Source organism: Eschrichtius robustus, chromosome 17 (genome assembly GCF_028021215.1).
Source record: "Eschrichtius robustus isolate mEscRob2 chromosome 17, mEscRob2.pri, whole genome shotgun sequence".
NCBI classification, from domain to species: domain Eukaryota; kingdom Metazoa; phylum Chordata; class Mammalia; order Artiodactyla; family Eschrichtiidae; genus Eschrichtius; species Eschrichtius robustus.
This window is the reverse complement of record NC_090840.1, coordinates 76,469,131-76,484,354: the sequence shown is the minus strand read 5'-3', so window position 1 is coordinate 76,484,354 and position 15,224 is coordinate 76,469,131. Positions and strand designations below refer to the sequence as shown.

General features: G+C 45.9%; 2 long non-coding RNA genes across 3 annotated transcripts in view; one reads left to right on the top strand and one right to left on the bottom strand.

Moving 5' to 3' along the window:
- LOC137751272 (uncharacterized) overlaps positions 1-15,224 on the bottom strand; it is a 112,190-nt gene that overhangs the window by 1,761 nt on the left and 95,205 nt on the right. The window lies entirely within an intron of this gene.
- On the top strand, positions 1,853-5,758 carry LOC137751430 (uncharacterized). Of its 2 annotated transcripts, none has more exons than XR_011070791.1 (4): positions 1,853-2,011; positions 2,825-3,005; positions 3,126-3,252; positions 4,837-5,758. It is a non-coding gene; the product is annotated as an uncharacterized lncRNA (long non-coding RNA). The 2 variants fall into 2 exon arrangements; XR_011070792.1 differs by lacking the exon at positions 1,853-2,011 and adding an exon at positions 2,638-2,737.

The window sequence follows — 15,224 nt, the reverse complement described above, 5'->3', positions numbered from 1 at the left end:
GATAAGGTGCATATCAAAAGAATGATTTCAGTGAGCCCAGACTCTTGCATCTTTTTAGACTTGGAAGAGTGCTAAATTCATTAACTTGAGATGTCTGGTTTTTCTACAATTAACAGTATTCTTTTGATGTTCTGACCGCCTGGTTTTTGTTGCAAGAAGTCTTACCTATCCTGGCTCCTCCCTTACCCCCCTCACCTCTTTGGAACAGTCCCTCAGAGCAATCTAAGAGGCTGTCTCCCAGGCTTAGGACCTCAGTATGTCCGCCGAATAAAACATAACTCAACTTTTAGGTTGTGCTTTTTTTTTTTTTCAGTCAACATCAGGAAGCGAGAAGATGGGGGCAATTCCTGAGTTCCTTGGGAGATGAAAATAGGCTGCTTTACCTTCAAGTTGTTACTTATTCAGCAACTATTTTTTTGAGAAAGTATGGCAGAAGGGATAAGTTATTATCTCTTTCTGTCCAATGAGTGTGAGAAAGATCTAATCTTGAGTACTGGGCTTTGCTGCTCACTACCTGTTGGGCAAGTTATGTTAGCTGTCTAAGCCTCGATGCCTTCATTTGTAAAATGAGGGTTAAAAATAGTTTCAATTGCACGAGGCTGTGTAAGGAATAAAAGAGATAATCACGAATAGTGCTTAGACAGCTCAGGCTCCTCACGTGCAAATGGGATTAAAATCCTCATCCTTAGGGATGGAGTTAGGCCAGGTATCCTTGGTCTAGCACCTGCCACAGAGAAGGGGTTTGCAGTGGACTGAATGGTGGCCTCACAAAATATAGGTCCACCCAGAATGTATGAATATGGCATTATTTGGAAAAAGGAGTTTTGCAAATATAATTACGTTAAGGATTTCAAGATGAGATCATCCAGGATTAGGGAGGGCCCTAAATCCAATGACAGGTGTCTTTTTAAGAAAAGAGAAGGGGAGAAGATGCACAGAGGAGAAGGCCATGTGAAGACAAAAGCAAAGATTGAAGGTATGCAGCCCCAAGCCAAGGAACGCCTGGAGCCACCAGCAGCTGGAAGATACAAAGAGGGATTCTCCCCTAGAAACTTTAGAGGGAACTTTGGCCCTGCCAACACCTTGATTTCTGACTTCTGGCCTCCAAAACCACGAGAGAATACATTTCTGTTGTTTTAAGCCATCAAGTTTGGGGTAATTTGTTACAGCATCCTTAGAAAAATAATAAAGGGTTTAATAAATGTACACTATTGCTACAATCCCTTGCCTTTCTTTGCCCCACAAGAGTTGGACAACCTTCTCTTGTCTAAGGAGGGCAAACTTCTGTGTGGAGCCCAGGCTGGGACACAAAGACAAAGGTCCATCTAGAATGACCTAGGTCCCTGCTCCTGCCCTGCCTCCGACCCCTCTTGCCAGGCGGGGCTCCATCCTCTGTTGCCTTTGTGCCAGGGTCTCTGAGGCTGGCAGCACACCCCAAGCCAAGAGATTCCAAGCCGCGGCATGAAGCAAAGAATTGTCAGCGAGATCCCAGATTGTTTTGTCACATACACTTTGCAATATGACAAGTAGGCGTCCAAAATATGTTCCAGGAGTGGGGAGCAAGAAATTTTCCAAAAGCCTACTTGGCAGCCTGAGTCACTCTGCTGAATCAAGTGCCAGTCTAGTCCTTGGCTTTGCTCCTCCTGCCATGTGATGCTGTGTCACTCAGGATGGGGAGTGCCAACTGAGTGTCAGCAGGAAAAGAAAAACCTGCTCTCGGTGGGGTTGGTCTTGACTCCATTGGCTGCTTTGGGATTTTTCTAGATGACATCATAATAATAGCTCTATTCCTATAATCATAAAAATTACAACAATCAGTAGCTCTTAGGTACATCCCTGTGTGAGGCATGGCATGGCACTAAGACATTTATGTGCTCTTCCTTCTTTAATCTTCACAACAATTGTATGAGGTGGGAATTATTATTAGCATCTCTCTGCTGCAGAGAAGCAAACTGAGGAAGAAGGACTTTAAACAATTTGCCCAGGACTCCATTTCTGGGAAGTGGTAGAGGTAAGGTTCCGACTCTCATCAGTCTGTCTATAAAGCTGGAAATGTGGGCACTGTGCAGCCACTTTGTTCAGCCACTTTCCATCATATTTTACAGTTTGTTAGAATAAGGACCAGGGCACCCTCATTCCCATAGAGCGTGATTGCTTGTCTGTGGGGCACCCTCCCTCAGACTGGCTATTCCAGATAGGAGGTGAGCCAGTAAGATTGTTAAAATGAGGAAGACATAGGTAGCTTGAACAGAATTATTAAAGTCGGGCAGACTGAGTTTTCTCCCTCTCCCACCCCTTTTCCTAGAGCCTGGCATGTACAGATGCTAAAGTAACAGAAAGCCTTTTGTCATGTAACTCAGGGCTAGGAAGGAGATTAAGAATCTTTTAGCACAATATGGTACAAAAGAAATATTAGCAAAAGGTTAATACGTGTAGTTGAAAAGGTTTAACTGAGGCAAGATTATTCCAAAGGGGTCTTCCCTTTCCCTTTGTACTCTAAGGTCTTACTATAGATTGTCCACCCAGCATTCATTCTTCCCTTCTTCCTTCCTAACCAAACTCAGGTTTTGTTCTCTCTCTCCTACATCAGACTAAGGGGGTAGTTGACCTGGCTCCAAGCTCCAAGGATGGGCTTGATTGACCTAAGGGTAATCCTGCTCTCTCTGCCATTGATTGGTTTAGGAACAGTCATTGCCCCAATTCCAGCCAAGGAAACACAAAGAGAAGTCTTTCCAGGGTGAGTGGTGGCTTAGTGGCTTCTGGGGAAAATGTGTTTGCTTCTAGGAAAGAACCAAGGAAAGAAATGCACCCCTTTTTCCTCTAGATCTTGTCACGTCTGGATATGATGCTCAGAACCAATGCCACCAGCTTGTCACCAGTGCGAGAATGAGGACCACTGATCATGGCAGAACAGAGAGCTAGAGAGGAAGGACTCGTAAATACCATTGTTGAATGAGTGATTCAACCAGCTTTGGATCCGCCCTGCCCCCTGGAATTCCTGACATGTGAGATAATAAATTCCCTATTGTTTAAGCCAGCTTGAGTCAGGGTTTTGTTTCTGCCACCAAGCACCCTGACTAATACAGGATTCAAAGCAGGCTCTCCACCCCTCCTCCCCCATCCAGCCACTGAACTGAATGCCACTGAGGATTATCAACAACCCATTCCAGAGGCTGCACATAAGAGGACGACCCTGGGACAGGAGGTCATGGAACACAAGAGGAGTCTAGGACGAAGCCTCCATATCCACAGGCAAGTTGAATAAGCTAGAGCACCACTGCTGAATTCCCCCATCCTATTTACTCTGAATGTGTGGGGACATAATGTTTGATTGATTGAATATTCTCCATAGTTCCATACGGTGCGTCCCTGGGCAACAGTTAACCATCCTTTTGCAGGTCATATCACCCTTTCTTCCATGAAATACAGTACACTGTACACTGCTGGAATTACAGATTGTTGACCCCAGTGGAGTCTTAAAAGGCCCACTAATCCCACCCCTCTCATTTTGTGAATGTGGACCCAAGGGCCAAGAAGAGGAAGTGATTTCCCTGAGGCAGTGCAGAGGAAGTCTGTGGCAGAGCCAAGATTGACATGTAGGTCTCCTATCTCCCAAGCCAGTGCTTTCCCCACTCTACCACCATTCCCCCCAGGGGTTTGCCTAGAAGTTGTCCATAGATTTTAACAGCCAGAACAGTCTTCCATGGTCAAATAGACTTAGAAAGTGTGGCATTAAATAAATCATGTTACAGATTTTTCTGTACTAGGGGACCTTCTCATAGTTTTTTGTTTTGATTTGTATGTTGATTTGTTTGTTTGCCAGTAATGCTTTGTGACACTTTAAAACTGAAATGTAGTATACACTCTTTCTCAAATCCGTTGGACCATGGAAACTTTCCCAGAGCATCTTATTGGAACTGTGTTCTTCAAATGACACCTCAGCAAATGCATAACATGGACCTGCCTCCATAAGGAGAAGATGAAGTCAAAATACAAAAAGCAGCAGAGACAGGCAGGGGTGAAAAAAAATGGATAGATGAATTGTCAGATAGAGGGATGGATGGATGGAAGGATGGTTGGGTGGATGGGTGGAGAAAGGCAATAACTTGAGCCTCTGATCTAAAGAAGACCTGTTATGTGAACCAATACATTTTTTATTCTTTTTAGGTTAGCTCGAATTATACATTAGTCAGGTTGTTGTTGTCGTCATTGTGATAATAATGCATAACAAACAACCCCCAACTTTCAATGATTTACCACAACAGGTGTTCATATCATACTCTTGAATCAGCTGGGCCAGGCTGGACCCCAGACTCCTGGTTATGCTCAGGTCTTCTTCATTTGTCTTAATTCCAGGACCCAGACTAAGGGAACAAAGGTCCCCTGGTGCGTGTTCTTCTCATGGTGGTAGGAGGAAGTTCCAGAGAGTTGCTGGCACTCCCAGCCACACTCCATTGGCCAAAGCAAGTCTAACCGTCAAAGCCCAAAGTCAATAGGGAACGAAAACTATACTCTGCTCACAGGGAAGCCAAGACAAGAGCAGGGAGGAAAAGAAGAATTGTAGACAAATTCTAAAGACCCACCAGAAATTGTCTTCTATTGTTTACAACCTGAAGAGTTCTGAAAAATTCAATCAACTGGTTAACTTGTGGGTTCCTACTTGGTGAAGTGTCTTTAAGCTACAGAACCCTTTATAACCAGACAATGTCAGCTGCTGGACCCTCCTTGGCTGTTCCTCACTCCCATGACATTCCTGTCTTTTCCACTCACTATTATTTCACCCTTCTCTTCAGATTTGACATAAACAATTGTTTCCCTTTTGTGTGTTTAATACAGATGTTTATCATCGTGTTATGGATGAACAATTCAAGCCTGAGGACCAACGGCTCAATGTCAGCAGAGTTGCTGTATTTGTACAGCAGTGGTTGTTTGTTCAATTATTTGAATGTTTCTATTGCATCCACTCTTTTCTAAAAATGAACTGCATTAGAGAAAATGTCAGTACCAATTTTAGCCGTAAGAAGTGTAGAACTCATAAACTTAAGACATTTGCAACAGAGGTGGAAGTCATACTTTGAGGAGCAAATCTTGAGTCTCAAGAGGATCAGACAGTATATTCAATTTTGAAGGAAACAAGCAAAATCAAAGACCATGGCCGTGGTTCTGAAACTGTATTGTTGAAGACCACACCGTAAAAGTGAGGTATAATTGGGGATTTAATTATATTTTCAGTCCTCTGGGGATGCAGACCCTTTGGTGATACATAAGGATAGGATTTGAACCTGGACAAAATGATAATTCAAAAAGATACATGCGCCCTTATGTTCATAGCAGCACTGTTCACAACAGCCAAAACACGGAAACAACCTAAACGTCCACTGACAGATGAATGGATAAAGAAGATGTGGTACATATATACAATGGAATATTACTCAGCCATAAAAAAGAACGAAATAATGCCATTTGCAGCAACATGGATACAACTAGAAATTATCATACTAAGTGAAGTAAGTCAGAAAGAGAAAGACAAATACCACATGATATCACTTATATGTGGAATCTAAAATATGACACAAATGAACTTATCTACAAAACAGAAACAGACCCATGGACATAGAGAATAGACTTGTGGTTGCCAAGCAGGGGGGAGGAGAGGGATGGACTGGGAGTTTGGGGTTGGTAGATGCAAACTATTACACGTAGAATGGATAAGCACCAAGGTCCTACTGTATAGCACAGGGAACTATATATCCAGTCTCCTGGGATAAACCATAATGGAAAAGAATATTAAAAAAAGAATGTATATATGTGTATAACTGAGTCACTTTGCTGTACAACAGAAATTAGTACAACATTATAAATCAACTATACTTCAATTTAAAAAAATAGAGAATAAAAAAAGGATAGGATTTGACTTGCAAACATGGACTTTCAGATATATTTTCTGAGGAACACCATTAAGGAAAAGAAGGAATTCATTGCCTATATTTACAACATATTAACAGGAACATGGCCACCTGCCAAATCTGTGAGCACAATTGGAGAGAGCACATTAGTCAAGAGCATGGTGTACTGCTGCGTACAGAGACCTAGTTCAAAGTCTCAGCTCTAAGACTTTGGGAAAATTACTTAACCTCGGTTTCCCCATCTGTAATATGGGGGACAAGACCACAGACATCTCAGGGTTGTTGAGAAGTTAAAATGAAATAATAATAATTAGCTAAATCTTATGATAGACTAGGCACTGTTCATATACTTTACACGGTAACACTTACTTACAACACTGTATTAGGGATTATCCATCTTTTACAGAGGAGGAAAGTGAGGCATAAAGAAGGTAAGTGACTTGCCCAAGGTCACACAGCTAGCTAGCGGTAGGGCTGGGAGGCAAGCCCAGGTCATCTGGCCTCATAGTCTGTGTTCCTGACCACCTGCTATAGACTGAATGCTTGTGTCCCCTCAAAATTCATAGGTTGAAACTAATCCCCAATGTGATGGTATTTGGAGGTGATTAGATCATGAGGGCATGAGATTAGTGCCCTTATAAAAGAGACCCCAGAGAGCTCCCTCACCCCTTTCTCCAGGTGAGGACACAGCAAGAAAATGAACATTTATGAACCAAGAAAAGAGGCTTCACCAGACACAGAATCTGCTGGCACCCTGATCTTAGATTCCCCAACCTCCAGAATTATGAGAAATAAACGTGGGTGGTTTAAGCTACTCAGTCTATGGGGGTTTTTTTAAATAAATAAATTTATTTATTTAATTTATTTATTTTTGTCTGTGTTGGGTCTTCGTTGCTGCACGCAGGCTTCCTCTAGTTGCGGCGAGTGGGGGCTACTCTTCGTTGCAGTGCGTGGGCTTCTCTTCGTTGCGGTGCGTGGGCTTCTTATTGCGGTGGCTTCTCTTGCTGTGGAGCACAGGGTCTAGGCGGGTGGGCTTCAGTAGTTGTGGCTCACGGGCTCCAGTAGTTGTGGCTTGCGGGCTCTAGAGCACAGGCTCAGTAGTTGTGGTGCACGGGCTGTGGGATCTTCCCAGACCAGGGCTCGAACCCATGTCCCCTGCATTGGCAGGCGGATTCTTAACAACTGTGCCACAAGGGAAGCCCCAGTCTATGGTATTTTGATAAAGCCACCCAAACTAAGACACTTCTACACCATCATGTCTCTGAAACAAGGTAAGTATGTGAAGTTTAACACACAACAGATTCTTAGAAAGTGTGTTTCCCTTTTTTCTCCTCAGCGAGGACTACTAAGAGGCACTGAAACGATCACTTGGGATCCCATGGTATGCCTGACATGTGCTGGATGTCTCTTTGATGACACACAAGCATATGGGTAGGTGTGGGGTGGCTCTGCCTCTTCTAGCTCTGTGACCTTGAGCAAGTCATCAGCTCCCTGACCCTCTACTGCCTCACCTGGATGTACAATGGGGCTGAAAATGCTTGCCCCTAATAATTTCACACAAGTGTTTTGGGGCTTAAAGAGATAACAAATGCAAACCTCCCTTGAAATTTTAAATCCTCTGCAAATGCTAGATTTGTTTTATAAGAGAATGAGGCTGATACCAGACCTTACCCTCCAGATGAGATCTGGCCTTCCAAAGCATCCCACTCCTCCTTTCCTACCAAGTCATAGGCTTATTCTAACGGTGCCATTTTTGCTCAAGGCGTGTTTGGAATGTTTCTTCAGAAATTACCTTTATAGCTGGTTTAGAAGCCAAACGGGCAAATGAGTTTTATTACCTCACCTACAGGCTTCCGTTTCATTTTGGAGAGCCAAAAATAGAGTTTCTGAGCTCTTCTCCCATCGTATTCATAAGAAGCAGTTCTCAATGATTTATGTCTATTTTTTTAAATCTCATCCACCCACAGAGGGGGCAGACTTGCCTCATGGACACCATCAAAGGAACCTGCCGTGGGAGTCTGAAAGCAGAATCATGATTTCACAGTCACATTTCACACTCATCCAACTTGAACGACTGTGCCCCGGGGTACCAGCTGGGTCTGTGAACTAGGGGCTTAGCCTGTCCAACTCTCAGGAAATCTATCCCTAGAATCACCTCAGAAGTCATGTTATCTAAACCATTCCCTTCATTTATTCAACTCATGCATTCTCTCAAAAGAGCATTTACCACACACTTTCCCAGCATATGTGAAGATGTAGAAGAGACGGAGGAGAATGCAGCCCTCAGAGCACTCACACTCCAGTGAGAGAAGCACACAAGTGCAAGAGTTGTGTAATGCACACTCTGATAGAGGCCTGCGATCACGTGAGAGGGAGAGTCCCGGGAAGGCTAGGTCCAGAGCCCTGATCAGGGAGCTTTCTGGAGGAGGGGCCCTGGAAGGACCAGTTAGAGTTAGCCAGGTGAAGAAGGGATAAGGTATCTGGGAAGAAGGATGCATGCATACTCAGGCCTCCAGAGGTGAAAGAACATGGCGCCTTCGGAAGACAGCACCAATGGGGAGCCAGGTGGCCCTGAGGTGGCCCAAAGATGGAACTGGCCCAAGACAAGTAGGTTTGGTCCCGCAAGGTAGATCTATACACCAAATGCTAAACCACTGGACAATATTTCAAACTCAGAGTGGGAGAAAGAGATCCTTAACAAAGACCTAGCTTCCCAAGAAGAGGCTGGCAAATGCACGTACATCTCTCCAGGGAACCGTCTGTCGGGCTAAGAAGTACCTGTCCTGTTGGGTTGGAGCCTACTCAGCCTCTCTGGCTGGGGCTTTTCTTACAGCTGCCCCACTTCCCTCATTCATGTTCCCTTCTTGGCTCCTGTTGGTACTGATTCGACCACCAGGCTTCTTAGCTGCTTGATCCCATTTACTATGCCTGGTTCAGAAATTCTTAAATTGGGGTGCAAGAATTCAAGATTCAAGAACTCAAGAGGAATCCATGAACTTGAAGAACAGACTTTACTTCTTTTTTCACTCACCTCCAGCTGAAATTTATTTATTTATTTATTTTTTTGGCTGCACTGGGTCTTCGTTGCTGCGCGCGGGCTTTTCTCTAGTTGCGGCGAGTGGGGCTACTCTTTGTTGCGGTGCATGGGCTTCTCATTGCAGTGGCTTCTCTTGTTGCAGAGCATGGGCTCTAGGCGCGTGGGCTTCAGTAGTTGTGGCATGTGGGCTCAGTAGTTGTGGCGCACGGGCTTAGTTGCTCATCGGCACACGGAATCTTCCCGGCCCAGGGCTCGAACCCGTGTCCCCTGCACTGGCAGGCGGATTCTTAACCACTGCGCCACCAAGGAAGTCCTCCAGCTGAAATTTAGATCTTCATTCATCAATGTGGACAACAAACCCCAGGAGTAACTGTAGCCCCTCCCCCTACAGCTTCATCACCAACAGGAACAACTGATATTCCCATTTCATAGCAGGACTTTTGCAGAATCGCAAAATAGTGTTTGTATTCATCGCTGCTTTGCAATTGCAGTACATATTAGACCCACCACTGGACCACATCATAAATGCGGCGGGGTTCTTTTTTTTCACATTTTGCCCAACATTTTTCAGTAGATTTGGTTTCCTTTCTAATCCTATATATTTCATTTTATGCACGTAATCCATCTAAGAAGGCGTCTATAGCACACAGAAAATTTTTGTACAATCTTGATGTTCTCCCACTTAAGCACTGTTCTATGTGCTTATAAACACAAATTAGCACATTTAATTTTTGCTATCACTGACATCATTAATGATGTGACTTTTACAGGTGAAGAAACCAAGGCACAGAAAGCTTAACTGAACTACTCAACGCCACACAGCCTGTGAGTGGTGGGGGGCAGGGGTGGGAATCCGAAGAGCCTGGTTCCAGGCCATGCTCTCAACCCCTGGGCTGTCCTGCCTGGAAAAGCCTGGAAGGGGTGCAGGCCCAGAGTCCCAAGGCCTCAATTTGGTCCTGGAGGTGATGGGAAGCCTCACAAGGGTCTGCAGCAGAAGAGAAGATAGTCACATCTGTGCTGGGGATGGATATTTCTCTGGCAACGGAAGGAGGAGTGAATGGAGTGGGGAAACTGGAGTCAGGGAGGCGGGTAGAAACCCGACAGGCATGGAAAAGGCCCGACCATGGCTGTAGCAGTGGGCAGGATGGTGGTGCCCAACTCCTATAGTATTTAGGCTGTGGAATCAACACATCTTGGCACTCAGAGAATGGAGCGGCTCGAACCAGGTTCTTTTTTCCACCAACTCTGATACCCCAAATCAAGAAAATGAAAAGACTATATTATAATCCATATTATAATATAGTCTTTTTATATATATAAAAAGACTATAATCCATAGGGAGAAAAATGCCAGTTATAATAATAGGGAGAAAAATGCCAACTTTTAAGAACATTTTAATTGATTTGGATGGTCGGGAGGGAGTCTCTGGATTTCCATCAATGGCCAGTTCAATCCCACACACTTCGGTGGATGTAATACGTGCCTGGCACAGTGACAGGCTTGAGACTAGAGAAGGGTTACACAGTGTGGCCCAAAGAAGGGGCCCTGGCATTTTGGGCAGGCCAGTTCTTCATTGTGTGTGTGTCTGTCCTGCACACTGTGGGACATTTAACATCCCTGCACTCTGGGTATCAAACGCCAGCAGTACCTCACCTCATCATGGCGACAGCCAAAAAGCGATCCCTGCATTTGCAAAGGTACTCTGGGGAAGAACTACCACCCTGCTTGAGAGCCATTAGGCTACAGACGAAAGTAAGAATAAGAGGCACCATTGGGCCCATCTGCGTAAGAGTCCTTCCCACAGTCTCACAGCAATGTTCTGTTATTAATGATCTAATACTAACCACAAATTCTTCCCTGAACGTGCTCTCCTTAATGCCTCTGTGCCTTTATCCATGCTGTTCCTTCTTTGGACACACTCTCCTCCTGTGCTTATTTGCCTAGAAAATTCTTAGTGTCTGGCACGTAGTCAGAACTCAATAAACACTACCCGTTATGTACGTGTTTATCTACTCGGTGAAGGCTATTCAGCATCCCTGGGTAGAATAAGGTACACTTTCTGCAACCACTCTGCTTTATGCTTACTTCCACTAAAAAAATGACCAAACTGAATTGTAATCATTTCTTTCCAAATAGAACATAAAAGTCTAGTAGACACTCAAAAATATGTGTGGAATGAATGAATAATAACATCTTAATTTGCCCAGTGATCTGCAGCAGCTCTCAACAACCCCAAGAGGAGACGGGTCACGTAATATTTCCATTTTTCTGAGAGAAAAACCACAAGCCCCACTCCACCTAAAATACTATCATGTGTGCGCTGAATGCTTAATCAGTGTTCAGCAGTGTTCTGTCATTTTAAATGCACTATATCATTAACTAGTAAGTCTAAGAAGTTCAATGGCTCTCCCAAGGTCAAGGGCAAACAGCCAGTGAGCTACACATGGAGGTCATCTGCCTCCTAATCTGTGGGGCTCATTGGGGACAAGGGAATAGGGCACAAAGCAAATCCAAAATGCACACATCAGGATTTAGAAAGAGTGCGTATTAGGGCTAGAACTCTCTACAGAAGGATTTTTGATCATACCTTAAAAAGCATATGCTCACATTCTCATTTAAAATTTTTTCTGACGTGCAAGATTTCACTCTCTCACCCACTTCTGCAGAAAGGCACCAGGTACATGAAGCTGGGCCCACCTGGGCTCCTGGGAACCCAGACACCCCTGTCAGTGCCAGGAGGGTGGTGAGTGTCCTTAGCCTGTGGGAGCCGCCGCCTTCTGGGTCCTCTCCAGCCCCTGAAATCCCTCCCTTGGCATGTTCTGGGTTCTACTTTCTTGGAGCTCACCTGGGAGGGAAACCAGCGCCGGGAGGCCACAGGGCGTGCTTGGCTCCAAGACGCACCCGCCACGGGCTGAGGTCGTGGGCTGCATTTTGCATTTGCCTCAACGCGTGGGTGGTCTTCAGGGCTGGTGCAAGGAGCGCATATTGTAGCAATTTAGCTGGGAGACCACAGAAGTGGGTAAAGCAGCAAAGCCTGGAGTGGGCTTGGAGGTGCGCTCCACACCCCGACTCCTGCCAAACACCTCTTGCCACCCACAGGACAAAAATGTGTTTCCAGAAGCTTCTTGTGCTGGACAACCAATTACCCAACCCTCCCTTCCTTCAGGCTCTGTTTACTCAGATATAAAATAAGGGGTAAGATTGTCCACCCCTTAGATTCAGCGTGTGGACGAGACGGTGCGTTGTTTAAATGCTCACAGTGGCAAGGGGAATGGTAGAGAGAGGGGAAAACCTGTGTGACCCACGAGGCAGAAAGGGTGCACAATTCAGTTCTGCAGCGATCTGTATCGAATAGATGCCCCATTCCAGACCCTTATGGAGAAACAGAGATGAAAAAGATAAAGCCCCAGCTGTCATAGCCCTGACATGAGGCCTGGCTTGCATTTTCTTTCAACTTGGAATGACGGAGGGAAGGCAGTCACGATGTGAGAGGGGAGCGAGCGCCCCGGTGGGTGGGACAGAGGCTGGGGAGCTGGACCCCACGGGGCTTCCCCCACTGAGCCCAGGGCCCAGGGTCAGATTAAACCTGGAGCAACTTTTCATAAGAACATCGCGTAACGAGGACCTGCTGCGGGCTGGCCCCGGGCGGAACACGTCAGAGGCATCATCAGACTGTCTTAGAAGTTTTCTAGGAATGAAGGAAGCTTGTCTTCAGCCCTACAAAGGAAGCATCGTTAGCCCTTGTTTCAGAGACAAGGAGGTGGTTCTGTACACAAGCCTAGGATGGGCGCTTCAGAGCCAAGCAACTATGTGACTTTGGCAAGTTTTTTAACCTGCGCCTCAGTTTCTTTATCTGTAAAATGGAAAACATGACTAGCTCCCTCCCACTTTTGTTGATGAAGGTTAAAAGCCATATACATTTAGCATGGCATCTGGCACATCAATTATGAAGTGATAATACGTAGATATTAAGGTAATTCCAGATATATATTCTAGATACTCAAAATAACATGGATTAAGTGTGCAAAACACCGCAGACATTTGACAAATGTTAGCTTTTTTGCCGTTACCCCTCCCCAGCCCAGGCATACCTAAGTTCTGTGTTCCCAGAACTTAGCATAGAGTAAGTCCTCCAAGCACACTGGCTGGAATACACAAAATGGTAGAACGAGAATGTCAAGCTGGGTCTCCTCTAGATCTGTGATTCTTTCACCATTTCATGCTTTAGCATCCCTCAAGGGACATGAGCATACTCTCCTCCAGGACAGACAGACAGACAGACAGACACACAGACACAGACATACACACGCACACAACACACACACACACACACATACACACACACCACATACACACACACCACACACATACACACACACCACACATACACACACACCACACACAAACCACACACATATACACACACACACCACGCACATACACACACATACACATACACACACACATACACACACACCCCACACACACACACACACCCCACACACATACACACACACACACACACAGACACACACACACACCACTTGGCATTAACAGCTCGGCAATCTGTGGCTTCCAGGAGAGGTTCAACTGTCAGATGTACTCCAGCCCGCTACCCCTCGGTACCTGTGCAATTACTTATCAAGACCGCACTTCATACTTTGGAGAGAGCCGCGCGGAGACGCTGGAGTGAAGCTCTCCTGGCTGCCCCAGGTGGTCCCACACCTCCATCTCCTTCACCTAACGATGACCCAGTGACTCGGGCCCTGCTGTCCCTGGCCAGGCTTTGCTACTTTCCCAGCCAGAGCAGCCACACTCCAGAAGGTCGAAGGGATAACAGCAAGAACTCTAATCTGAGCATAAACGCCTCCAAGAATTCTTTAAACGGATTTATGCTTTCGTACGGCAGCTGACAAAGGAAATAGCTATGCAAACCTTTTTGCTTCGAGCTCCCCCTTCCAAGGAGATGCTTATCTTCCCTGAGACCATGTGTGTTTCAGCAGAGCTGCTAGCAGCGCGGGGTCAGACAAGGTAGGGGACTCCTGCGAAGGGGACCATGGTGCGTACATCACCAGCAGCTGTGGGAGCTGGGAGTGTGGGGCTGGGAGTGTGGAGGGGATGGAGAGGCCCCCTCCATCCGCAGACACTCACACGGAACCAGACGCCCCCAAATAGGAGCAAATGGTCCCCCTCTGGAAGGAGACTAGCTGTTCATTTCCTTCTTTTTATTTTCCTGTGTCAGAGACAGATTCGCTATCCTACAGGTCTGGAACCAACGTTGTTGCCAGACAGTGGGATCCTTTTCCATCACTGGATGAAATCAGGGCCTGTTTCAATACCGCACATTGAGTTTTTTGTCTGCTTTTTTTTAAATTGACGCACAACACTGAATTTTAGTTAAGTTCAACAAACATGTGCAGAAGGCCAGCTACAGGCCAGGTACCTGTGCTGGGTGCTTGGGCAGCGGGATGCAGCCTCACTGAGCCTGTGTCCTTGCTGGCAAACCTTACACAGGCCTTGCGCTGACTCAGGAGCTTCCCAACTCCTTCCCCAGTATCTTGGATTTCATTAAAGGTGCCATTTACCCAGGTACCTTCTGTTGGATCCAGGCAATCACCTTGGTTTCTTTAGCAACAGGTTCAGACAATTCTAACTGCTAAATGACTCAAAACTCCATCCTTCTCCATGGGGTCCTGGTTGCTACCATCCTGGTCGCTTTTATGATTTTTGCCCAGACTTGTGCTAGACACCCCCACATTGGACTCCTCAGCTTCTCCACTTCCAAACCGTCTTCCCTCTGCATCTAGAACCATCTTCCCTCTAACACAGTCTGACCACATCCCAACCCAGCCTAAGTGCATTTGACGGGTGCCTGTTCCCTCTCTATGAAATTCTTACTCTTTATTTCACAAGGCCCTTCGCACAATGAGTTCAGTTTGACTCTCCTCTTGTCTGCAATTACTCCTCCGCCCCACCCACATTCCTGCAGGGCCTCAGCCACAAGGAACCACTGGAAGCTGCCCTGACACGGCATCTGACTCATTCTCCAGGAGCGAGGTGGGTACCACTGCCCTGCTCAGGGACCACATTACTCTCATGTCAGCATCTCTGCTCAAGGTGACCACACACTCCCTGTTAGGGTGGGAGTGCGGGGGATTTTGTGTATCCAGGGATGTTGGAGGGGAACATTGAGTTCCCATGTTGGTGGAAACTCTTGGATTCTGAGCTGAGCTGCTAGAAGAAGGCTGAGCAGAATCTCGGAGCACAGAAGAACATCACTG